Raw genomic sequence first — 26,511 nt, forward strand, 5'->3', positions numbered from 1 at the left:
CACATACTTGACAAATGGTATCCTCCCAGATGAGTACACCTCATTTGGGAATTGACAAAAAGGGGTATTTGGATAAGTTACCATTGGGCTAGGGGTTAGAGTTACTGGAACAGGACCTATTGTGCTTTGCATTCTGGTCACTCTCTCTACTACACACACTTGACAAATGGTATCCCCCCAGGTGAGTACACTTTATTTGGGAGTTGACAAACAGAGGTATTTGGACAAGTCACCACTGGGCTGGTGGTTGGAGTTACAGAAACAGTGCCTCTTGGGAGTTGCAGTCAGGTCACTCTCTACTACACACACTTGACAAATGTTATCCCCATGGTGTGTAGACGTCATTTGGGATTTGACAAACAGGGGTCTTTGGACAAGTGACCACTGGGATTGTGTGTGGAGTTACAGAAAAAAAAGGCCTGCTGGGAATTGCAGTCAGGTCACTCCCTCTACTCTCCAACACTTGACAACTGTTATGTATTACATTTCTGTAGGCAGGCTGCTTTTAGGTTTGACCATGCATGTACAGATTGGGACATACTTTGGATCCTGGAATGTGATTTGTTATTGTGAGATTTCCACGCACCATTTGGATATATGGCATTTGATGGGCCTTGGTAACTGTGATGTTGGTCCAGCAATTCAGATTGACAGTGTTAACACTCAGATATTCTGGGGATTAAATGTTGGTGAGGTACATGACAAAGACAGTGGCAAAAGCTGAGCTCTGGGTAAGCATGACATTACAGTTTTGTGACATTTCTTGTGTAGTAACGTACCAGACTCCAATCCCCCAGGTATTCCTGTCAAGCACCCAGGATGCAGGATGGCCAAGACCTTCTCCTCCCAGGGAAAGAGTTGTAATGGGGCACTGGGAGGGGCACTGCCAGTCTTCTTGGGCTGCAGCTGGTGCCTTGAGACCAGAGCACGCACCTTACCTCTGGTCATTCCACCTTTTCCTAATGTCCTCCTGTTAGAAATGGGGTCTCTGGTTGGCAGACAGTTTGCACTCTGTCCAAGCTGGGACACTAACTCTAGTCAGGGCAATGTAGATACACACTTAGATAACCCCTGCTCACCCCCTTGGTAGCTTGGCACAAGCAGTCAGGATTATCTCAAAGGCAATGTGTAAAGTATGTGTACCAACACACATAGTAACACAGTGAAAACACTACAAAATGGACACCACACCAGTTTATTAAAATAGGCAATATTTATCTAAATCAAACAAGACCAAAATGAAAACAATCCGAAATACACAAGTCAATTGACGAATTCTTAAAGTAAAAAGAGTCTTACTCCATAGAAAACAATGGAAACGTTGTTCCACAAAGTACCTGGTTTGCATCAAAATTAAAGCTGCACGGGTGAGAGTACATCGAAAAAGTAAGCGATGCGTTGATTCCTTACTCGCCAGTGAGGTCATGCATCGTTCCTTCTTCAGTCGGGTAGGCGATGTGCCATTTTTCCTCTTCCGCAAGAGAGCAATACGTTGATTTCCGGACTGGGCACCTCGGATCTGTCCAGGGTCACAATGACTTTGCCGCCCAGTGATGATGCGGGAGAAATACGATTGCATGGTGTTGGAAAACTATGCTGTGTGGGGTTTGCATTGTTATCAGCAGCCGCAAGTGGGTGTTGCGTTGTTTCTCCAGCCGCAATGTGTTGATCACCCAGCCGCGATGCAGGTGGGGTGTTGATTTCAGCCACGAAGCGGGTGGCACATCATTTTTCAGCCACTATGCAGGTTGTGCATCAAAGTTTTCCCTGCATGGCTTCACCTGTGTAGATTTCTAGCCTTTTTCTACCAGCTTCACCTCTCCAGGGTCCAGGGACTGGATAGGGAACCACTTGGCAGGGCAGGAGTCTCAGCAGAGAGCCCAGGTGCTGCAGAGGAAGTCTTTGATGATCCTGAGACTTAAAAACAGGAGGCAAGCTCAATCCAAGCCCTTGGAGATTCTTCTCAAGCAGGAACATACCACAAAGTCCAGTCTTTGTCCCCTTTCACAGGAAGAAGCGGCAACTGCAGGATAGCCCAACAAAGCACATTCACAAGGAGGGGCAGCACTTCTCAGCTCTTCAGGTCTTCTCCTGGCAGAGGTCCCTCTTGAATCCTTTAAGTGAAGTAAAGTCTAGGGTTTTGGGTCCAATACTTATACCCCTTTCTGCCTTTGAAGTTGCCCAACTTCAAAGAAACATCTCTGTTGTTTACAGGATCCTGTCTTGCCAAGGCATGGAGCCAGACACACACCAGAGGGTTGGAGACTGCATTGTGTGAGGGCAGGCACAGCCAAATCAGGTGTAAGTGGCCACTCCTCCCTCCAGCCTAGCCCGGATGGCTCACCAGGATATGCAGGCTACACCCCAGCACCCTTTGTGTCATTGTCTAGCGGAGATGCAAGAAGAGCCCAACTGTCAGTCTGACCCAGACAAGGAATACACAAGCAGGCAGAGTCACAGAATGGTTTAAACAAACAAGAAAATGCCCACTTTCTAAAAGTGGCATTTTCAAACTAACCATAAACAAAAACATCACTAATAGATGTATTTTTAAATTGTGAGTTCAGGGACTCCAAACTCCACATCACCCTCTGATCTCAAAGGAAAACTGCACTTTAAGGATATTTAAAGGCTGCCCCCATGTTAACCTACAAGAGAGCTAGGCCTTGCAACAGTGAAAACTGAATTTGGCAGTATTTTTTTGGGACATGTAAAAACACATCACTACATGTCCTACCTTTAACATACACTGCACCCTGCCCATGGGGCTACCTAGAGCCTACCTTATGGGTGCCTTGCATGTATAAAAAGGTAAGGTTTGGGCAGCCAAGTAGATACACTTGCTAGGTTGATTTGGCAGTGCAAGACTGCACGAACAGACACTGCAGTGGCAGGTCTGAGCCATGTTTACAGGGCTACTCTTGTGGGTGGCACAATCAGTGCTGTAGGCCCACTAGTAGCATTTGATTTACAGGTCCTGGGCACCTCTAGTGCACTTTACTAGGGCCTTACTGGTAAATCAAATGTGCCAATCATGGAAAAGCCCATTACATATACAAATTGCACAGGGAGCACTTGCACTTTAGCACTGGTCAGCAGTGGTAAAGTGCCCAGAGTATCAAAAACTGCAAAAACAGAGTCAAAACATGGGAAACAGGCACAAAAAAGACTGGGGAGACCACGCCAAGGATGCCAGGTCTAACACCTCCTTTGTGCGCAGGATAGTATTTTTTTGAGTCTTGAGACTCATCAGAATCCACAGGGAGCAACTGTGGCAGTGCGTTGAGCATTGCACTGCTGCAGAGGCCACCGAGAAGAGAAGTGAGGAGGAGTGAGGAGGAGCGTTGGCTGAGTTGCTCCGTCCGAGTTGCTCCAGCCGAGTTGCTTCTGCTGCTGGTCGCCATCACCCGTAATTGGCCCCATTGCTGTAACTGCTGCAATAGCTTTTGGACCGGCCAGGTCCTTTTCATTAAGCCACCCTATCCCTTCCTCCCCTCAAAGTGGAATAGGGGAGTGGAGTGGGCGTCAGCGGGCCCATGGCATTGGTGGCCATTATAGCCAGACCCACAGCGCGCTTCTACCGGCATCCAGCCCAGCTTTAATTAGTGGTCCAAGGAGTGGGCTGAAAATTCGGCTGGAAAACGGCAAGAAAACGGACCAAGGTAAGAGCTTCAGGTGAGAGCAGTTATGCCTGGAGTGCCTGAGGCGAGCAGGATGCACTAGGCTGCAGGCAGCTTGCTAGGAGCAGAAGTAGCTGGCGTTAGGCCAGTGTGGCTTGCCACGCATAGCTGTCCTGCTCCGCTTGCCCCTAGCTGTCCACCGATACGTGGCTGCTGAGTGCCCCGGAAGTGCTCCTGAAGTAGTTTGCTCTGCTAATCAGGGAACAGCAAATTTGGACTAGACAGGAGAGGAGAGGAGGACCCGCAAAGCGCAGACTCTGGACCAAGTGCAGAGCGGCAAAACAGGTTATTAGAGGACAGTTTACAGAACCCCAGAACGCCAGGCTCCCCCTGGTTCTACAGGCTTCAAAGGCCCAAAGGCTACTGCCATAGATCAAGGTGAGAGAATATTTAGCCACCCTCCCGGACTGGACTTGGACCTGGTGGTTTGGAGGAGAGGCCAAAAACTGTGACCTTAAAGAAATTGCGCTCAGGGTGCTTGCTCCCAGGAAGGACAAACATAAAAACTAAATCTAATCCCCTATGGAATTAGGCCATTTCGGCCTTACGGGGGAAGGGCCAGTATCACATTTTTACTTTGTAGAAAAAAGAAAAGATCCCTCAGGAGGAACAGAATCATGTCATACCTCCCAGCATGACATCCGGCAAGAAACCAAAGGGAATCCTGTCCAGGGAATTTCAAAGGAGCCCTACTCCGTTGATAGTAGAATAGGAGGCTTGGGGTGCAGAGGGAACAGTCCCCCATGAGGCCCTTTTACAGAGTGTCCATAACCTGAATGGGTCGCTCCTGTGTTCCTCATCTTCCTCCTCCCCCCATCTTCTTGTTAGCCCTTACCCGCCCTCAGTGACACATGGAGGAATGGTTAATTCTGCTGGAGTTCTTCAGGAGATCTCTTCCCAATTGAGGGCTGCAAGGACCCCAGATATCGGGCTTCGAGACTTCACCTTGCCCGATTTAGATCTCTCTAGCAGATATGGGTATCAGGTTAAGGATTATCCCTCGCCATCTGGGAATCCTATGTCTATGCTTCCACCGACAGGTCTGGATTTGTTTAGCAGCATCCCGTCCATTCATGACTCAGTGTACTCTCACCTAGCTGTGACTCTAGCTTTGGATGTAAGTGGTAATTTGCCTACTCAACCTCCAAATCAGGAGATTAGGTTCTCCACTTCCCTGGTTAACCTAGAAAACCTGCTTTCTCAATTTAAAAACTTTTGGAGAAATTTGTAGGAGGGTCTGATTGTATTCTTGATTCTGTGACAGCCATCTTGAAGAAATTGTCTAAAGAGAACAAAGTTGGGAGTTCGAACCAAGGCCTCTGAGGGTCATCGGGAGTCCCCCTGTTATTATTGAAAGACCCAGAGAACATAATTGTGCGTTCGTAAGTGGGTGCTAGTATGCAGGCAGGTAAATCCCAGTGTAAAGAGACTATCGCTAGAGGGGCTCCAGTTGAAAGCCCAGTGGACTTCATACGTTTTATTTTTGATTCCTTCTCGGTTAAGAGTAAACGTTTGGCAAAGACTATCCCGACTGAACAGGAGGTATTCCCAATGTTCAAAGCATTGTCTAGTCTAGTCAGAAGAAATGTTCTGTGGCATCTACCATTCCTCTGCCAATAGTGTAAAAGAAAAACAAGAGGAAAACATCAAAAGGGTTGAAAAGACCAGTTTGAAGGATCACTGAGAAAATCAGAAGGACAGTACACTTTTCTGAGGCGACAGATCCCCAGAAAAAATTCTTGGAGGTTTCTTGTGTGATTACTCCCAACCCCTTGGTGTCAGGGATCACATCTGGGACTATTGGAGTAGCTGCCAGAGAGTTGCTGAGGGAGTCCGATATTGAGCCCTTCAATGATCAACTTTCTTGGCTTCTTCTCACATTGAACCCAACAGCCCCGACATTTACGTTCCCCAGTCTGAAGGGAGACACTAATGGCGTTGCTCCTTTGTAAAGCATTCCCTCACCTGGTCGCAATATGCATTCATGCATAGTAGACTTTATCCCAATCTTTGACACAGACTTAATCTTGAATAGATCTATGGTGTTAAATTGTTTTTTGGAATCTGGCCTTTTGAGGTCAATTGAAAGCTGCAACATTGACCTTGTTTCTTTATTGTATTCTAAAGGGGGTTTTAAGTCAAGGTTTTCCTTTTGTTCTAAGCACTTTGTCAATCTGGTCCTACAAAATGCTGACTATTTGCAGTGTCGCAGTATTGATGTTGTCTCCTATCTGGGTATGAAGCGAAATGGTGCTAGTGGAGGGACGTTAGTGAAAAGGGATAAAGAATGTTATGTGTCAAATGAGTGCCCCAAATCTAATGACCAGTATGAGTAAAGGTCCTCAATAGATTTGCAGGACATTACAGTTCTTCTAGGATGGAATGGTAGGCAGGTGTCACTGTGGGAGACATCAATTGCTTTCAATCAAAAAATAATTAATGGTTTGGATGGGTTGGGCTGGCTCCTAAGTGCCTTAAACCAGGCACAGGGTCTAGGTTCTTGTTTCAACCCCTTAACTAGCCATTGTCTAAAGGTTGTCTCATGGAATGCTGCTGGGGTAAAATATAGTAGGGAGAAGTTATTTCTTCTCAGTTCCTTAAGTTCTGACTTGATTTGCCTCCATGAGACATGGTCTGGCAGGGATTTGCTGTGGGATGATTACTATGTGTTAGACTGTGAGGCCACTCATTCTGGAAGGGGGCATGCTAAAGGGGGAGTCTTCTGACTGTTATCAACTAAACTAAAGTGGAAGTATGATTGTTATAAAGATCCTAGCAATCTTTTTATGGCCTTAACCTTTCAGGTTCATGATAATATCTGGGGCTTTACACCCGTTACTGGTCAATGCTTATATCCCAGCTGAAGTGGTAAATGACGCTATGCTGCAGAAGTTCATTGCCTATATAAATTACGCTCTTGATAGCAAGCAACACCCTATGCAGTTCTAGTAGGATATTTAAATTGAAACATATCCAATCATGCCGTGTGTCAAGTCTCTGAGGTTGAGAGAGAGGAAGCCCAGCAAATCCCACCCAGTGTTTTTCCCCCTTTGATAAGAACAAATAAGAGAGGGAAACTTCTACTTGATCCCCTCAGGAGAAATGACTGTAACATAGAAAATGGGAGGTCTCCCTCGCATTCGGTAGATTCATATACCCATGTCTCTCCACGGGGAAATGCAATATTAGATTACCTGGTGCTTGGTTATACCTCATTTTCATTGTTAAGAGACTTAAGGATCATGAATACCCCTGTTAGTGACCATAATTTGCTAATTTTCTCACTGGATTTTAACATGCTAATTCCGGGGTACTGGGAGTTGGGCGGGCTAGTCTCTATTTTTGATAAAAAGGCATAGAGGAACCAGTGGGATCATAGAAAGATGGCATGTTAGGGATGATAGAATTTGCTGTTGCAAAGCTGGATAACTGGGAGGGGAATGCATTGGAACACTTTCTTAAGTTTATGAAGCAGCTGTTAATCAGATCTTCTATACGATCCCTTAAAAGTAGATCTAAGGTAATTCCTCATCCATTGCTTGCCCTGAATAGAGAAATAAATTCACTGGTTAGGATTCAGTACATAGAGTATTCTCCTGATAGGGACTCAAGGTTGTTCCTGTTAAAAAGGAGAAGGAGGTGTCTGAAGGCCTGTCTTGCAAGGGACTCTTGGGATAGGCTCTGCATTCACCTGAGGGAAGCAGCGGTAAAGATTCAGGCTAGATGTTTTGGGGCTTTGGCTCATCGGGCTGAATTTAGTTACACCCTCTGTGTATTAAATGGGGTAGAGTTGAATCGGCCACCCGAAAGTGAGAGGTCTCAATCTTGTGATCTCCCCTCAGTAAAGGATATAGAGTTGGCCATCCGGCCTATGTGCCTCTCTGCCGCAATGGGTCCTGATGAATTACACATTTCTGTAATAAAGCAGGATATTTGCATATGGATTAAGATTTTATTTGTTGTTTTTAGAAGGTGTTTCTTGAGCAGAAGTATTCCCCCTTCTTGGGTAGGAAGTATCATAGTGCCTTTTTTTTAAGAAGGGCGACCGTAATTGTCCAACCAACTACCGGCAGATCGCCCTCCTGGATGCGGTGGGAATTTTTTTTGCTTAATATCTGTTATCCAGACTAACTATTTGGGCTGATATCAATATGATTCCCCTGGAGCAAACAGGGTTTAGGCGTAAACATAGCACTAGTGACAATATTGCAACGCTTCAGGTAATCACCAAAAAGTGCGTGAAAGTAAGAGGTGGAGTGGTCTATGCTGCTTTTATTGATTTTTCAACGGCTTTCGACAAAGTTGATAGAGACTTGTTGTGGGGAAAGCTTGCCAACTTGGGTATGCCAAAATATTTTTCTTGAGGTAGTGATTGCACTTCACTCTTCTACATGGTGAAGGGGGGGGGGTAAAGGTTTATCCCAAGAGATATCCACCTTGAAAGGATTAAAACAAAGGGTGTCACTTGGCATCTTTGCTCTTCTCTTTATGTATCTCAGATCTTCCCTCTTACCTCTCTCAGAGTGAGGGCTTTGCCCTGCAAATCGGTAGTAAATATGTAGGCTGCTCACTATACGCTAATGATATTATAATTTTGTATTTAACCCCTAAAGGCTTAAATAATCGTCTCCAGTTTTAATCACAGTATACAGAGGCCCATTTTGTAAAAGTTAATGCTTCTTAACCCTCTTGAGGAAAGCACGGTAGCACTACTCATTTTTAATGTAGGTTTGGTAACAGAAATCAGTATTTTGGACGCATTACCTGACAATGAGGAAGGTTAGGTAGTAAGTTCTGATTCAGCCATAAGATTCAGTAATACATAGAAAGGATTAGGATGTAAAAATGCAGGAGACGTAGGCTATGGAAAAAAACAAGTAGAAGTATATTTGATAGTCTTTGTTCTCCCAATACAACTTAAAGTAAATGTACGAGGTAGAAGGAATCACTAGAAGAACGGAGTTTAGAAGTATGAAGAGTTGTTGTACTAAATGGAGGGCAATGTTGGGAGGAGGAATTATGTTATGAATAGTTCAAAAAAGTGCCCAACTTCTCTGGGAAACTTTTGATAAGACTACACAGGTCAGGTGCAGTCAAAACAAGTACCAATTACTGCTCCCGAAATAGTACATTACACAGAATACATATTGGATAATTGAATGTACAAAGGCAGCTGCTGACAAGCGGTCTTATTCATGTGTTGTGACGAAGGTGAAAACTAGTTAGTTCACTCATATGCACTGTAGGAGAATGCTGTGGTGGTGATATAAGTCCCCTCAGTGTTAAGACTGCGGTTATGGCAAGACTATTACATTGAAGCAACACAATTCTTGCTCTTCTTGCTTTTGTAGTCAGTTCAGTTAATAAGCAGGCAAAAGCTATAGGTGATAAGTAAAACCGTAATGAAATATGATTGAAGTAGTAGCAGCACAGAAGAAATGGAGAAAACCCAAAATATAGGGTGCAATTCTAGTCAGGAGATGTGCCCGCCACAGATAAAGCAAAAAATGTGGTTGAAAAACTGCTTACTGTGCCACAAGATAGAAAGCAATAAGGTTCCCATGGCAGTAGTGCTGTCAAGTGTGAGGTGAGTATGACACAGTCCTTCGGAAGGCAAACACCTTTCCCGAAACGCTGTAACGTCATGCTAGCAGGTGGCCATTTTCATTGGCGTCAAGCCACGTCCCCTACTTTACTAGCCCTTTTAACATGTCTCCCGTCTGCTATTGCATCCGTGTGTGCGGATTTTAAACTGCCATGTCAACCTGGCAAAATACATATTTTGCCAGGCACAAACCTTCTTTTGAGTACATGTAAGTCACCCTTAGGGTACCACCAGGACAGCTTAGAGGGCAGGGTGTTTTAGGGACATGGGTGTTTTAGGTTTACATGTCCTGGCGATGGAACATTCTTCAATTTGTTTTTCACTACTACAAGGCCTAGGTAACCAGTTCATGTTTGATGTCTTTGGAATTGTAATGAACAATTCTCTATTATGGTAAGGTCAGATTTTAAATCACAATTTTGAAAATGCCACTTTTAGAAAGTTAGCATTTTCCTGCCATAGATATTTAGGGCCGTATTTATACTTTTTGGCGCACAACTGCGCCAACGCAGTTGTGCGTCAAAAAAATTTACGCCGGCTAACGCCATTCCAAAGCGCCATGCGGGCGCTGTATTTATGGAATGACGTTAGCCGGCGGAGCTGCCTGGTGTGCGTAAAAAAAAATGACTTACACCAGGCAGCGCCGGCGTAGGGGAAAATGGAGCTTGGGCGCCAAAAAATGGGGCAAGTCAGGCTGAGGCAAAATTTTCGCCTCAACCCGATTAGCGCCATTTTTATTGACTCCCAACCCCCATTGAAATGACTCCTGTCTTAGCAAAGACAGGAGTCATGCCCCCTTGCCCAATGGCCATGCCCAGGGGACTTCTGTCCCCTGGGCATGGCCATTGGGCATAGTGGCATGTAGGGGGGCACAAATCAGGCCCCCCTATGCCACAAAAAAAAATAAAAAATAATACTTACCTGAACTTACCTTAAGTTCCCTGGGATGGGTCCCTCCATCCTTGGGTGTCCTCCTGGGGTGGGCAAGGGTGGCAGGGGGTGTTTTTTTGGACCCGCCCACTCCCGGGCGTCATTTTTGCCCGGGAGTGTAAATACGGCGCACATGCCTCGGAGTCATTTTTTAGACGGGAACGCCTACCTTGCATATCATAAACGCAAGGTAGGTGTCCACGCAAAAAAATTTAGCAAACTCCAAGATCTTTGGCGCTAGACGGGTCTAACGCCAAAGTATAAATATGGAGTTAGTTTTGCGTCGGAATTGCGTAAAAAAAAACGACGCAATTCCGGCGCAAACAGAGTATAAATATGCCCCTTAGTGCCTGTAGCCTGCCTCTGGGTCACATGACCTGGTATAGCTGCCAGTTAGGCTTTAATTATTCATCTTAGACAGTCTCATAAAATAGTGAGCTTAAGTTTTCCTGGGTGGGCCATCACGGGCAGGATGGGAGGGTGGAGCCGGGCACAGCCCTACTTACATTTGAAGAGTCTGTGTCCTGCCTCCACACAAATGGCTGCATATCCCCTGCAGTTAGTCTGGAGCCAGGGCAGAGAAGGCAGAAAACCTTTGCACTTCAAAGGGAAACCTCTAAAACCTCCTCCCACTGCAAAGGCAGGGTGTCTCCACTTCTAGAAACATATTTTATTCAATTTTCTAAGGTGACCTATGAGCAACAGTTGGAGAAAAACAGTTTGTACTGATGTTTTTTCTCCTTTCCTTCAAGAACTTATGGCCCCCATCTCTTCAACATTTCGCTTCTCTCATCCTGATCTCTATCTACATGAACTTTGCAAGAACCTGTGTAAAAGGTAAATGCAAATATCAGATGATGTGAACACTATAAATATGTTTACATCAAAGTCAAAATGGTGGGATCATATTTGTATTTTTCTTCATGTGTGCGAAGGAGCACATATCCTCTGCTACTCTGTAGAGCTCAATGTTGACCAACTATTTGAACTACAGTATATAAATACCCCCAGTAAATAAAGTAAAAAACATTCTGAGATGCATGTTCCTAGCAGAGGACTTAAAAGCCATTTCTAATTGGTTCTATGCCTGATTCGCAAAGTAAACTTACATTGAGAGTACGGTTATTTTTAACTATTTTAAATTATTTGATTTAATTTAACATTATTTCCTATGTGATTTAATTTTATGTTCTGACATCCATTATTTTCCATGGCATGGCGTTGCAATGCCAGTGGTTGGACATGTGTAGTGAGGACTTACTACTGTTTTTTTAGGAGTAACTTTCACTTGGAGTTTGTGAATACTAAATTGTAGTAACGTTACTAAAAAAATTAAAAATACTCAAAAGTATGAGTTACCTTTATGAATCAGGCTCACAATCTTTACTTTTGCACACATAGAGCTGTCACAGTATCATCATTTAGTGATGGCAATTAGATTTTGATATATCCCTGAATAGCTACTGTGCCTATGAGGATGTATAACAAGTTTGCTCCCATACAATGATCCACACCACCCATTTTCTGTGACTTAGCATTGTAAATTACAGGTGTTACTATTATCCAATTTAATGCTATTCAAATTATTGATCTCAGACTTTATAAAGGCTCAGTTTGCCTTACCAGGCTTCTAGCTAGTGACATGCAAATCACAGCAATGTTAACAGTGGGCATTCAAGTCACTGAGCCATCACACCAGCTTGTTTATTGACAGCATTGATTCCCTATTGATAAACCATCAGGATGTAGCAGTTGCACGATTGTCAAGTGCCTAATTTAGATGAAGACTATACTATGAGGATGCCACTTACTCCAAACCTCACTCCCAGACTGAGCTATGGGATGGTTCTTGAGATTGTGAGTTATTTCCCTTGTGAACTGTGAAAATCCTTTGATAGAATGTTGATAAATTTGCCAACCCTTGGCAACTTTGGGGTTCCTTCACACTCATATTTTGTGGCAGCCACTCCAAAATTTACGAGGATCCATTGAGAAACCTAATAAATTCAACTAGAATGGCAAATACTAACATTTTGCTTTTTTAACTCACATGTCCAGGCTTGCAGGTCAATTGATATTATTGTGGTCCTATTCACATTGGACCTGATATGGCAGTTCATACTGTACTGTTCCTATTGGAGTAGAACCAAGGCTGCTTTGTATGTGACTGACTCCTATCTGAGATGGCACTGGGGGCAAAAAAAGGATGGATGAGGTGAGGGTCCTGTGCTTGCTCTGCAATCAGACTTCAACTACACCCTACTGATATGTCAAAGTGGGCTAAAACCAATTGTTGTCACATTCAGAGAGAACTTGGAATGGGAGCTCAGACTAAACCATTCTTATTAGAGCAAGAACAAGACTGGTTTTCATGTATGGGTTACCAATAAATGAGATTAATTCAAGCAATCCATCCATTACATCTTTTCTTTTTAATTATGTAATCATGCCAAAACTATGAAGACGTATTCTCAAAGGTCAAATATATTGTTTGTAAAACATAAGGACGGTGTGTAGGTATGAAAGGTATCATGTAGTCCATGAATCCCTGGAACAGAGGGAGAGTAGCACAACCCAACTTTATTACACAATACTCAAAATTTCCAAACGGCATGCTAAAGGTTCCATTCGTCACCTTTCTTGATGCGCAAAAGGTGAGAAGCTACATGCAAATCACACTAGGTGAATATTTGTGCCCATCAGACTATTTTGAGAATTTATCTGGTGAGAGAGGGGTATCTATTTTTGTTGGTCATTTTATGTAGGTCTCCATAGTTACTGCATCGCCTCTTATCAATATCTTTCTGAGAGGCAAAAAATACAGCGCCTTTCCTGCTGGCTGAGGATAAGGTGTGAGATTGCTCTGTAGATTTTCATGGAAACAAAATTGTAGAACCTCTTGCTTAAAAAAAGAATGGAACAATCCTACTCCTGATGAGGTGCAAGGGAGTGAAATCATTGTATGATAAAAAAAGAACACAGGTGATAATGTGAGTGTTTAGCTGTGGTTATTTTAGATGCTGTTTCAAAGTCTTTTACCTGTTCCATGGGTGATAGTAGTTTCCTGTGGCATAGTAGTGAAGACAACATACTTGTTCTAGTAATCCAGATTATGGCCCTCATTACGACCTTGACGGGCGGCTGATGCCGCCCGCCAAAATCGGACCGCCGGGCGGTCGCCAATGTGCCCGCACCTCCGCCGTGGCCATTTGGAGATCCCCGCTGGGCTGGCGGGCGAAAACCTAGTTTCAGCCCACCGCCCCTGCGGGGATCTCGGCTGCAACACAGGAGCCGGCTCCAAATGGAGCCGGCGGTGTTGCGGCCGTGCGACGGGTGCAGTTGCACCCGTCTCACTTTTCACTGTCTGCTAGGTAGACAGTGAAAAGCTGCACGGGGCCCTGTCAGGGGGCCCCTGCACTGTCCATGCCAGTGGCATGGGCAGTGCAGGGGCCCCCAGGGGCCCCGCAACTCCTCGTACCGCCATCCTTTTCCTGGCGGTTCAAACCACCAGGAAAAGGCTGGCGGTAGGGGGACTCGTAATCCCGCCGGGGCCATTGTGGCGGAAAACCGCCGGCCCCGGCGGTGCGACAGCGCTGCGGTCGTAATGCCCTGGGAAGCACCACCAGCCTGTTGGCGGTGCTTCCGTCATAACAGCCCTGGCGGTCTTGTACCGCCAGGGTTGTAATGACCCCCTATATATGGACTGTGCCTCCCCAACCAAAGCATTACAAATCAGAGTGTATCTTGGAGAGGCAATTACATCAAATGAAAGCATCTCTGTGTGGTCACCCAAGGAAGCTAACAATAACAATAGCAAAGAAATGTATTTCTGTCCAAAATCTGAAAGTATTTTTCTTAAAGATTTTCAGAATGTTTTCCTAAATTGCCCAATTTAGATCTGTAAACATGCCACAAAACCCAAAGTCTAAAAGCGTGGAATGTTAACATACAAATCTTGATCAGTTTTGAAAGAGATTTGTAAATAAAAATGAGCATCAGGGTTATTAACAGATAAATGCATACACAGATGTATGCATTCACCTGTGCCTTTAACTCTTACAAGGGACTAGTATTTCCAGCGGGCTGTTAAAGGTATATGGGAAGTGGCCCGGCTCACCTAGTAGAAGCACATTACTGCTTATGGATATATTTTCTTCCCACAATGAGCCAAGGATGCTCTGGCTTTGGTTCTTCCTCAAATTAAGCTTAATTAGGATTATTCATTTTACGTAAAGGGTAGGTGCAAATTGAGAAGTTATAGCCAAGAATTTCTCCTTCATTATGACTTATTTGAAGTTTTTATTCACTAATCAGACATTGTTAATGAGATAAACAATAATGCTAGGCCCGAGGTTCATGCAGTAGTTCACCTTTATTTTCTTCTATCAAGCCTCTTCAAAGTGATGTCATTTTGGTTCTTTCAGCACTAGTAGTCTTGGTCATTGATTGATGGAACTAAGGGCCAGATGTAGCAAATCAAAAATTTGCGACTCGCATTTTGCGAGTTGATGCGACTCGCAAAATGCAAGTCGCAAATTGGAATGCAGGGAAAAAAACCGTGCCGAAATAGCGACTACCACCCGGACTCGCAACGCAGTGTGCGAGTCCGCAGATTGCGAGGTCGCTTTTTGCGAGTGTGCAAAAAACGAACTCGCAATTAGCGAGTAGATGTTGCAAATTGCGATTACCTTGAAAATTGATTACAGGTGCAGCAGAACACTCCAGAAACCACTGCAGAACACTCTGGAAACACTTCCTGGCACATGATGATGACATCACAGCCAGGAAGTTTACTAATACACCTGGGAGGAGGCAAGACCACACCCTTTTATAACTGCAGAATTTCACACAGGACAAACAGCAGCTGCCATGGAGGGAACACCAAGGAAGAGGAAGCTGAAATTCTCTGAGAGGGAGCTGGAGGTGCTGACAGAGGAATGCTGTCAGCACTATGATGACTTGTTTGGGAGATCAGCCCTCAATGTTCCTGAAGCCACCAAGAAACAGCTGTGGCAGGACATACAGGACAAGATTAATTCCCTGGGGGTGAGCCATAGGACCATAGACAACATAAAGAAAAGGTGGTATGACCTCCGCTCCCGGACCAAGGAGAGGGTGGCTGAAAGGCTCCGGGAGATGAGAGGCACAGGAGGGGGACCATAGTCTGTGCCACACCCCTGGTAGAAAGGGTGGAGGAAACCTTGGAGCAGGAGGCAGTGTCTGGATTTGGGGACCTGGACACCTCAGAGCCCAGCACATCAACCGGTGAGTACCATGTGATATGCCTCTACCCCTATCAATGCCATACCCCCACCCACCATGTACACAGGGGCATGCACAACCAAGATAGCTCCATTTCAGGGTAGCAAATGCCAGAATGATGCATTATGGGAAATGTAGTCAAGTAGGCAGTTCATAGGCAAATGTTTATTATGAAGTGTGCAATAGATAGTAGACACTGACAGTCTGTTCCCCATGTCCCACAGGTCTCCAACAAGACACCACCAACACTCCAAGCAGCCAGGCCCATGAGGACACCTCAGGACCCGCCAGCACCCCCACCTGCACGGTCAGCAGCATCCCTGCAGTAGCCACACCTGCTGCAACAATTCCACAAGAGGCTGCCCCAGCAACAGGCAGGGATGAGACAGGTGGAAGCACAGGGCAGCCACCGCTGCGCAGGCGTCGCAGGTCCATACCATCAGGGCTGCAGTCTGCATCCGGGCTACTTCCTCCCAGCACCAGTGAGGCACATCTGCTGCGTGGTCAGCGCCTACAAAATAGAATTTTGGGGAGGATTAGTGGTGTGCTGCACCGCTTCGTGCGCAATAACCATGCCAGCATGCAGCACCTCAACACAAGGATGGACATGATTTGCAATAACACTGGGGACCTTGCCCTTGCCATGAGGGAACTGGCGGGAGGACTACTGGCCCAGGCCGAGGGTGGGTGGCGCAGAGATCGTCAGCTCATGCACAGACTGGACAGGATGGCCACATCCATCGGCAGGCTCGCCATGAACACCACAGGCCTGTCGAGGAGGACAGTTGGGCTGCAAGTGGAGATGGGCCATTTCGCTGGGGATGTGGCTAGGGGCCTGGGACGTCTGACCCACATTATAGAAATGATGGAGACACGGGAAATGTCGAGGGGCACGGGGGAAACACCCCAGGACAGTGAGGAGGGCTCGACAGTGAGCAGTGTCTCTGTCACTGACAGCAGGGTGCTCAGGAGTGGCAGGCAGAGCACCACGGAAGCACCAGGGACCAGCCAGGCTGGCAGGAGGGGCAGAAGGTCTTAGAGATCACCCTGGACCATAAAATGTGGCACATGACGTGAATGTGCCACATGCCTGGTTAGCATTTTCATGCCCATGGACAATCAGTACTTGTGAATAGTTTCATTAATGCACTAATAAAACAGTTATTTTTGTTCCACTTAACAAATGGAGTTTTTGGTCAATAGGTGAGTATGGTGGGAGTTGACACGTACCGTTCAAAATATTGTGTTGCAATGTGTTCCCGTCTCAGTCTGCCTTGATTAGCTATACTCCTATCCCCATGATGGCGATGTGGTTGTTCTTGCTCTTCATCATCAGGATCTGGGTCTGCAGGGGTGAGAGGTAGCCCACGTCAGGTGGCTATGTTGTGGAGGATGGCGCATGCGACCACAATTTTGAATGCGGTAATGGGGGTGTATTGGAGGGCACCTCCACTGCGGTGGAGGCATCTGAATCTTGCCTTCAGGAGTCCGAAGGTGCGCTCGATGAGGTTCCTGGTCCTCTTAAGTGCACTGTTGTATTGCCTCTCTGAATCATTGCTGGGTGTTAAAAACGGAGTCATGATCCAAAGCCTAAGAGCATATGCACTGTCACCTGTTGGGCACAAAAAGTACACTGTTAGGAAGTCCAGATTGTCGTGCACAGTGACCTGTGTGTATGTCTGCAAGTGTCTGTGGCTCTACCTAGGAGGTAACCGTCTCCGAATTCCCCACGTTCCAGGCGTTGATGTATCCCACTATGCCTAAAAATGTATGAGTCATGGGTACTGCCTGGAAACTTAGCTACAATGTCCGTGATGACATAATGGGCGTCACAAACAACCTGAATATTGAGTGAGTGGGTACACTTTCTGTTGCGGAAAAGGTGTTCTAGATTAGCAGGGGGGCATATTTGAATGTGTGTCCCATCTACACACCCTATGACATGGGGAAAGTGGGCAATGCGGTAAAAGTCCAGCTTGGTGCTGTTCATTTCTGCCTCATTCCTTGGTAAGTATATGAAGTGGGACATGTGCGTGACTAAGGCATCTAGGAAGGCCCTGAGGAACCTTGACACTGCACTTTGGGATACCCCACCTGCCACAGCAATGACCCCCTGATATCTCCCTGAGGCCAAGAGGTGCAGTGAGCATAGCACTTGCACATGCGTAGGGATGGCGCAGCCACGCAGAGTCTGGTGTTCTAGCTGTGGTTTGAGTAAATCTATTAATTCTAGTATGGCTGCGCTGCTAAGGCGGTATTTGTCATAGATCTCTTCCTCAGTTTGCTGAAAAAGAGTCTGCCTTGTTCTATACATCTTCTCCTGTCTGTGGCCCCTCCTCCTCCTCTGCTGGGCTGCGTGGACTCTCCTTCTCACTGCTATCAGGTATATCTCCGCCATCTCGTGTAACCCAGATGCCTTCTGGGTCTCCTTTTATACTTTGGTAATGGTTACCACCTGCTCTGAGTTAGTGGTAAATGGGACATGCAAACTGGGCTTTTTGCGACTAGTCGCAATTTGCGAGTTGCAATTGCATAAGGTTTGCGACTCGCAAATTGCGACTTGGTATTTGCGGGTCGCAAAATGGGGTCGCAACGGATGCGAGTCGCAAACGGGTCCCATCGCTTTTTGCAAGTCGGAAATGGGCTTTTTGCATCCCATTTCCGATTTTGCACTGTCGCAAATAGCGATTCGGCCCGTTTGCGACTCGCAAAACTATGCTACATCTGGCCCCAAGTAACATATGATAAGACAAAGTGTTTCTTTAGCTGAATATTCAACATCAGGGAGCTAACAACTCTTTTTTACTCCCTCAAGGAATGCAGTATATTTGTCTGCCCAAAAATAAATTGGAGGCAGTTACAAAAGATATAGCTGAGGCTAAAACAGTCACAGATAAAGATCCTGTGGAAGGTGAAAGAGACAATGCACAGTAAGAGCATCTAGAAATTCACCAATAGCCTCTTGGAGAGGGAGCCTTCCATATGCTTTGCAGACTAGAAACCTTCTTGGGAAAGGAAATTACAAAGGCCAGACAATGTGCCATTTACACTCAGAGAGGAGGTAATATGGCGAGCAGGTATGTCACTCAAATAACTCATTCTTTCAAGAATTAGAGGAGGGTGTGACAGCCACCTTTACAGAATTGTATAGGATTGAGTAGGTTTTAATGGCTAGCTCTCAATCTGTGTGTCAGCAAAGCTAAGCTTGGCCACACATGTGAACGCCTTCCCTACAACGAGAATGCCTGCTTAGGAACATCATATAAAGGAAACATAGGTATGCCCGATTTGGTAACCCACGTCCCGGGACAATAGAATATAACAAACAACAATGGTCTACTGTAGACACATTCAAAACATAACCAATCATAGCAATTAATAATAATGTAATTTATTCATAAAGTTAACAAGTAAAATTATCAGTAATTATGTGTGAAAAGGTGCTCACAAATGTGAAAGCGTGCCAAAGTGAATGGAAAGTAAAAAGTACTTCATAACAAAAGATCCGTGACTCTTGACTCCTTGAGGAATTTATAGAATTGGGTCAAACCTAGAGTCTATACGATGTCAGTAGCTGACAACTACTTAAGAGTACAGTGTGGAAGCAGTGAAACATCCAGCAACGTGGAGCTCTTTATTTTTGCAGACCATGCAACATTCCCATGCGGAGTGGGAAATTACCAAAATATTGTGTCAAAATGATCATCAAGTCAAAAATATTGTGGGTATGTACATAAGGTAAGAATACATTTTATGTATGGATTATTGTTTTTTTTTTCTTAATATTGTAAATAATATCATTTTATTTGAATAGAGTTGTAAAAAATATTGTTTGTAATTCATCTGATAAATATTAGGTATTGTATCATTAAAATGTATATTAATAATTATACTTGTGTGTTTAGTATACTTTGTAATTATTAATGTGAAATGTATATTTTTTAACTGAATTAGACTTTGTATGTAGTAATGAGTTGTGTGAAGGGTATTATGTTAGGGAGTCATTTAAAATATAAGTTATTGTTTTTACTTCCTAATACATTTTTTGTGTGATTTAATGTTTCTTGATGATTAATTATAAAATAATTAATTGTTATATTGATTATTTGTTGTTTGTAGTTAATTGGTTGATCAGAATATTTTATTTATTTAGAAAATAATGTTATATTTTATATTTATTAATTGTTTCAATTTAAATTATTTCATTTAATATTAATAATGTTTAATTTTTAGATCTTGTACTGATTTCAGCAGTTTGACAGTTTTTCAGTTTTTAGGTAGTTGGTAGGCAAGAGTTTTCATTTTAAATATGTATACATTTTTCTATATCGAGTTTGAATTTGTTTGAAATATACAACTTGAATTTTAGAATTTATTTTAATTTGGTTTATATTGATGAATATCTTTTCTTATTTTAAATGTTTATTTCTTACTTTTATTCCAAAACTAGATTTTTAAAAATAATTATCACTTTGAATACTAAATGTGACCCCTCAAATGTCCACTACTATCGGTAGTCTTGAGTATATTGGAGTGGGAATCGTAAAGCTAACCTCTTCAAAGTCCAACATCTTTCCCTCTTTTGCGTACCCTGGAGTGGAAATACCTAGGGCCTGGTTATGAGTTTGGCAGTCGGAGACCACCATGGCAGCAACAGTGATCTGACCACCACCGTGTTGGTGGTCTGACCACCTGATTACGATGTGTCCAGTCAGACCGCCACAAGACCGCCACCACCGCCAACATTTAAGCAACAGCAGGGGTTGGGGCCACGGCAGTCAATTGTAGTTTTCCTGGCATTGGCACGGCTTTGCATATTATGATCAGCCTTTCCGCTGACCTTTTCATGGCGGGGATACTACCATAAAAAGGTCAGCGAAAAGACAGGTAAATGGACACCTAAAAGGGCTCCAGCGCAAATAAGCCCTTGTGAATTGTGGTTGGGGCCCATGTTGTTTCCACCATGCCTGCAGTGTGGATGCATGCACTGTTTGCCCTGCTCAACATTGTGCATGGAAACAGTACGTCCGACTTTCTGGAGGCGCAGCAGAAGCATGCCGCCACCTTGCCTGCGCCACCGTCACCCCGCCGGCCCCATGGGAATGTCGTAATGTGGTGGTTGGGATGCCGCCAGCTTGGCACCATTCTGACTGGCTGACTGACTGGCAGTCCGACTGCCAAAGTCATAATCAGACCCTTAATTTGTTCCATTGAAAACCCAACATTTTCCCTAGTGTTACTCAGGTTTTAGTGGGAATAGCAATGCTAATCCCTCCAAAGTCCAAAACTTTCTCTACTGTTGCATGGATTGGAGTGGGAATGGTACATGTAACCTCTCCAAAGTCCAACATTTTCTCAAATGTTGCTTACAGTGGATTGGAATAGTAAATCTAAGTCTTCCAGACTACAGCAATGTCCCTAATTTTGCTTAGATTGCAGTTAGAACAGAAAATCTGACTCCTTTATAGTCCAACACTTTACATAGTGTTGTTTATTTTCATTTGTTACTTTTTAATTTCATTATTGTTTTATCATTTTTAAATATTTATAAAATTAAAAAACTCATAATTTTGTGTGTATATTGTAATTTGGTTGTTTTATATTAATTTGATTTTCTAATATAATTTGATATATAGGTTTATGTTAAATGCAAGTTTATTATTGTATTTTCATTATTATTATTAATTGTGATGTCCTTTTTTTTTTTCTTTCATATTGTCTTCAATGTTTATGTATATAAATAGAAGGCATTTTAAATATAATATAATTAGCAATAACCCCTTAGCTGCAAGGCCTTTTCCCCCCAGTGCTGAGCCCTTTTGACTCTATTTGGGGTAGTTCGCACTTAGGCCCCCATAACTTTTTGTCCACATAAGCTATCCACGCCAAATTTGCATCCCTTTTTTCCAACATTCTGGGAATTGTCAAGGTACCCAGAGTTTGTGGGTTCCCTGGAGGAGACCAAGAAATTAGCCAAAATACAGCTAAAATGTGTTTTTGGGGGAAAAATGGGAAAAAGCGGCTGCAGAAGAAAGCACCTGGTTTTCCTCTGCAAATGACATTAACAAGGGGTTTGTGGTGCTAAAATCACCATCTTCCCAGCTTCCAGGAACAGGCAGACTTGAATCAGAAAACCTAATTTTTCAACACAGTTTTGACATTTTACTGGGACAAACCTCATATTTACTATTTTTTGTGCTTTCAGCCTCCTTCCAGTTAGTGGCAGAAATGGGTGTAAAACTAATGGTGGATCCCGGACACCTAACATTTAAAAGAAGAACATTTTTTGAATTTCAGCAAGGAGTCATTTGTATAGATATTTCAAGATTTTCCTACAGAAAGTAACACTTGAAATTTAAAAAAAATGAAATTGAGTTGAATAAAACAGTCCTTTCTGACTATGTTTTCTTCTGTAACTCTTACGAACTATGAGAGATTTTTTAAAGCAACATACTGTTATGTTTTCTGGACCCTCCTGGTTGCAGGACATATAGGTCTTCTAGTGTCATCAAGAACCCAAGCTACTCAGAGCCAATAAATGAGCTGCATCTTGCAATGGGTTTTCATTGTATACCGGGTATACAGCAATTAATTTGGTAAAATATAAAGAGTGGAAAATAGGTAGCAAGGAAACCTATGTATTTCCGAAATGGGCACAAGATAAGGAGTTTAGAAACAGTGGTTATTTGCACATCTCTGAGTACGGGGGTCCCCATACTAGCATGTGAATTACAGTGCATTTCTCAAAATGACTTCTTTAGTACACACTGTCTTACACTTGGAAAGCAAAAATGTAGAGAAAGACAATTGGCAATAACACTTGTTCTTCCATTCTGTTTTCCCCCGTCTCACAATAGAAATGGTACCTCACTTGTGTGGGTAGGCCTAGTGCCTGCGACAGGAAACGTCCCAAAACGTAACATGGACACATCACATTTTTCCATTGAAAACTCACGTGTTTTTTGCAAAGTGCCTAGCTGTGGATTCTGTCCTATAGCCCAGCTGGCACCTAGGGAAACCTACAAAACATGTTCATTTTTGAAAACTCAACACCAGGGAAACCAGGATCGGGTGACTTGTAGGGCGCTCACTGGGTTCTGTCTCCCAGAATCCTTGGCAAACCTGAAAATCTGGAACAAAACACCTTTTCCTCACATTTTGGTGCTGCAAAGTTCAGGGATCTGAGGGGAGCCACAACTTCCTTCCATCCAGCATTTCCCTAAGTCTCCCGATAAAAATGGTACCTAACTTGTGTGGGTAGGCCTAGGTCCCGTAACAGGAAATTCCGCAAAACACAGCATGGACATATTACATGTTTCCTATGAAAAATAGTGTGTTTTTTTGCAAAGCGCCTAGCTGTGGATTTTGGCCTGTAGCTCACTCAGCACCTAGCGAAACTTACCAAACCCAATCATTTCTGAAAACTAGCCCAGGACCAAATACACAAGTGACTGTCTTACAAAACCATGCTGTTTTTGTGGTAGGTAATATCGATGTCTCCACTATCTGTTTTGGGCACTTCCCTGTCATAGTCACTTGCCCACCCACACAAGTGAGTCAAAAATTTTCTCTGGAGGCTTAGTGGAATGCTGGATGGTATAAAATGTACAGCTGCCTGCAGATTCCAGGACTTCCCCTCACTGAAATGCAAGGTAAATGTGTTTTTAAGCAAAGTTTGTGATTTCTAGGGGATTCTGAGCGAAGGAAAACTGGTGAGAGCAACGCAAATTTTGCACCCTTGGACTCCCCTGGTACTAATATGTTAAAGTTATTCCACCACTCACTGGTTGGTTATAGCACCTCCAGAAATATGGTTTCAAAGCATGAATACTTATCAAAGTATCTAAATATTGAAACCAAGCCTTCTGAAGGTGAGCCATAAACCCACTTCAAACAACACTTTAATACCGCCGGCCACGGGCCGAACCAAACCAGTCACTGCACTCACATCAACTCACCGCTGCCTGACAAGAGTCCATCACATTCACACGCCACAGGACGAAATACATTTGACTACATTTTACCACCTGTGAAGTAACCGCCTCCTTTTTCCTGAACATTACCAAAGGCATGGGTAAAGAACATTTACTAATGACTCCCATGACAGCCACCTGAGGTTCAGGAAGACATGTTTTTCATGTGCCTCTAGCACACTCACTTTTCTAAATCCAACTCCTTCCAATTTGTGGATGCAAGTTGGGGTTGTCCGGGTATGCCTTGGGAGGCCTGTTCCTTGAACCGAGCGAGCATATCTACCTTTGAAACTAAGGCAGACATGCTGCGGAATTTTCCCGATGTTCCCGATAGAGAAGGTCATAGACTATGAAAAAGGGTAATGTTTGGTGCACCAGGTACTACTAGACAACTGGAAGTCAATGAAAGAAAAAAGCCTCTGGTGCTTTGCATGAGAGGAGTTTTCAAGCCCCTCCTTGGCACTGGTTGTGAGCCACACTTGGGAGGGTGTGCTTGTGTCGGTCAGTGGCCAACACCCGCACATATAGGGTTAAACTATTATTTAAAGTATAACATGTAATGTGTTTAACTTGTGCTGTATTTTAGTACAATTTGTGCGCTAGACCATAAATTTCTTTAAATATGTAAAAAGCAGAAAATACACTGCAATATGCTATATCAGTAAAATATACTAGTTCTTTTTTCTCTGCTGGTATATTTTACTAATATGCTACACAAATATAAGTAAAATATACTATAAACATATTTATTTCTTTTTTCTTCTGTACTTTGTAATATTTTAACAAAAGTATTAAATATTATCCTTATTTTTCCCTACCTACTGCCACTTTAAGAGCCTCATTACGAGGCTGGTGGGCCGACCGCTGGCCTGCCAGCGCCATAGGGTGGAGACCCCATGGAGCTGGTGATCTCCCCCCTGCCTATATTACGATGCTTTCACTGGGCTGACCGGCGGAAACCTACATATTTTAAGGTTTCTGCTGGTCAGCCCGGTGGAATCAGTGTGATGGCTTTGGCCTCGGCTCGACATGAAGCTGAGGCCAATGCCGTCGCACAGAGGGAGGTCTCCAGCATCCTCGGAATGTGCACTCTGAGCCGGTGCAGCCAGTGCGCATTCCGAGAGTGCTGGGCAGGGAGACCTCTGCACTGCCCACGACATGCCCACAGTGGCCCCCAGAACTGCCTTTCCGACAGCCTTTTCATGGCGGGGAACCCGTCATGAAAGGCTGGTAGAAAGGGGACTCGTGATCATCATGGTGGACCTGAACTCAGGGCCAATTTTGCAGACCACAACCTTGACTGCAGCCACCCCGTTGGCAACCATGTTCCTGGCGGTGGTGGCCATACCCTTGTGGTTTGAACCACAGGGTCATAATCGGCGGTTGGACTGCCAGGAGTGCGGCAGTTCAACCGCCACTGTGAGTCTGGCAGTCTTAAGACCGCCAGACTTATAATAAGGCCCTAAGTCATAATTATTAGGGGAAAGTTATTTAACCTTCTGCTTACCTGTATTTTACACTCTAAACCAGAATACAGTCAAATTGCACTAAAAACCAACATGACAGCCTTTGAGTTTTGTAAACGCAGTCATCAGTCAATGGCATGTACAACATGCGAAATTAGCATGAAATTGCAGTGACAACAGATATCACTATTTTACACCCTTTAGCTTAAAAAGAAGCTTACCCAACTTACCTCTAACTCCAAAAAGGATCATCTGCACACTGATGTATAATCCTGCCAAAGTTCTTCCAAATCCAACTGGCCATTTGACCACTATTTCTAATACAAAAAGGCTATAGAAAAGGCATTGGGGACAAATTGTATTTTTGGGGCTCTCATTTTTTTCTTTACGCCCATTTGATCAATTGCAGCAAAGCTTTCCGTCATCTGTCCATATAGAAGGAAGAATAGATCTGGAAAGTTTTGTGGGGATTCGTCAAATGAGTGAAAAGTTATTAAAGGCCAAACATCCTATGAATTCCTAACTCTGGCAAATATTATTACAGTATAGCTGGTCAACAAAAATTTTGTTTTCAATATTATTGTTGTTTACATACAAAGGGCTAGATTGAAAACATGGCGGTTGGGCTGACCTCTACCAGGGTGACGTTGTAAATTAATCTGTTACCCTGGTGGAGCTCCTGATAACCAATGTTTGAAATGTTCCTGAGGTCGGTGGACACTTCAAGCATTGACAGGAACCACTGGCAAGGAGGTTGCTGGCAATGTATTGTAACTTTGCCAAACAGTCCGTCAAATGTGAAGGACCCATAAGGGAAAGCTGCAATTGTTGTTTTTTAAATAAAGAAATGTACACCTCATCATGAGAGTTATATCCCATGCCGAGGAGTGCATTTTGCAGTTTTCATGCCCCCATACCACCTGGGTTTTCCTAGCAGTGACGGGCAGAGAAAACTGATCTGTATGTCCATCTACCTCATTTCGGTGAGCGAATATAAAGGTCACCCTCCAACATTCCTTACTCCATCGGGCTGTATGAGGAGTTTAACCATGGTGGAGACAAATTAGTCTCAGTCGATGTTACATCAAAGGTCCACCTGTTTTTAAATCAGGAGATTCCACTGTGCCATTTTTAGTGGTTCTTTAGTGCACAGAGCAGGTGTAAAAAGGGGACATACCATTGTTTTCAATGGGCCCCTATGTACTCTGCAGGATCAGTGCCAACAATTTGCCCCTAGTCCTGCACAGTACATCAATAGCCTCAAATATTTTGATGCTATTGCCCCTACCCTGCGCCATGGTGCACTGTATATTAAATACGGTGCACACATGGTGGCAGTAGGGGGGGCGTTAAAGGGTGCAAGAAAAGTGTTGCTGGATTTTTTGCTTAAATTCAGGCTTTAGTTTTTAATACACTTTTAATACACTTGAAACTAGCTAAACACACTACGGGGATGGGTCCTAATAACACACCGGTCCTCACAAGCATAGTGTTTGACTGGACCAGACAGTGGTTGCCCAGCACAATTATACAACCCCCCCTCCACACACACACACACATGCATTAGCAGTAGCATTTTAAGGCATAGTCATATG

The sequence above is a fragment of the Pleurodeles waltl genome, chromosome 3_1, assembly GCF_031143425.1.
Source record: "Pleurodeles waltl isolate 20211129_DDA chromosome 3_1, aPleWal1.hap1.20221129, whole genome shotgun sequence".
In the NCBI taxonomy this organism is placed as follows: domain Eukaryota; kingdom Metazoa; phylum Chordata; class Amphibia; order Caudata; family Salamandridae; genus Pleurodeles; species Pleurodeles waltl.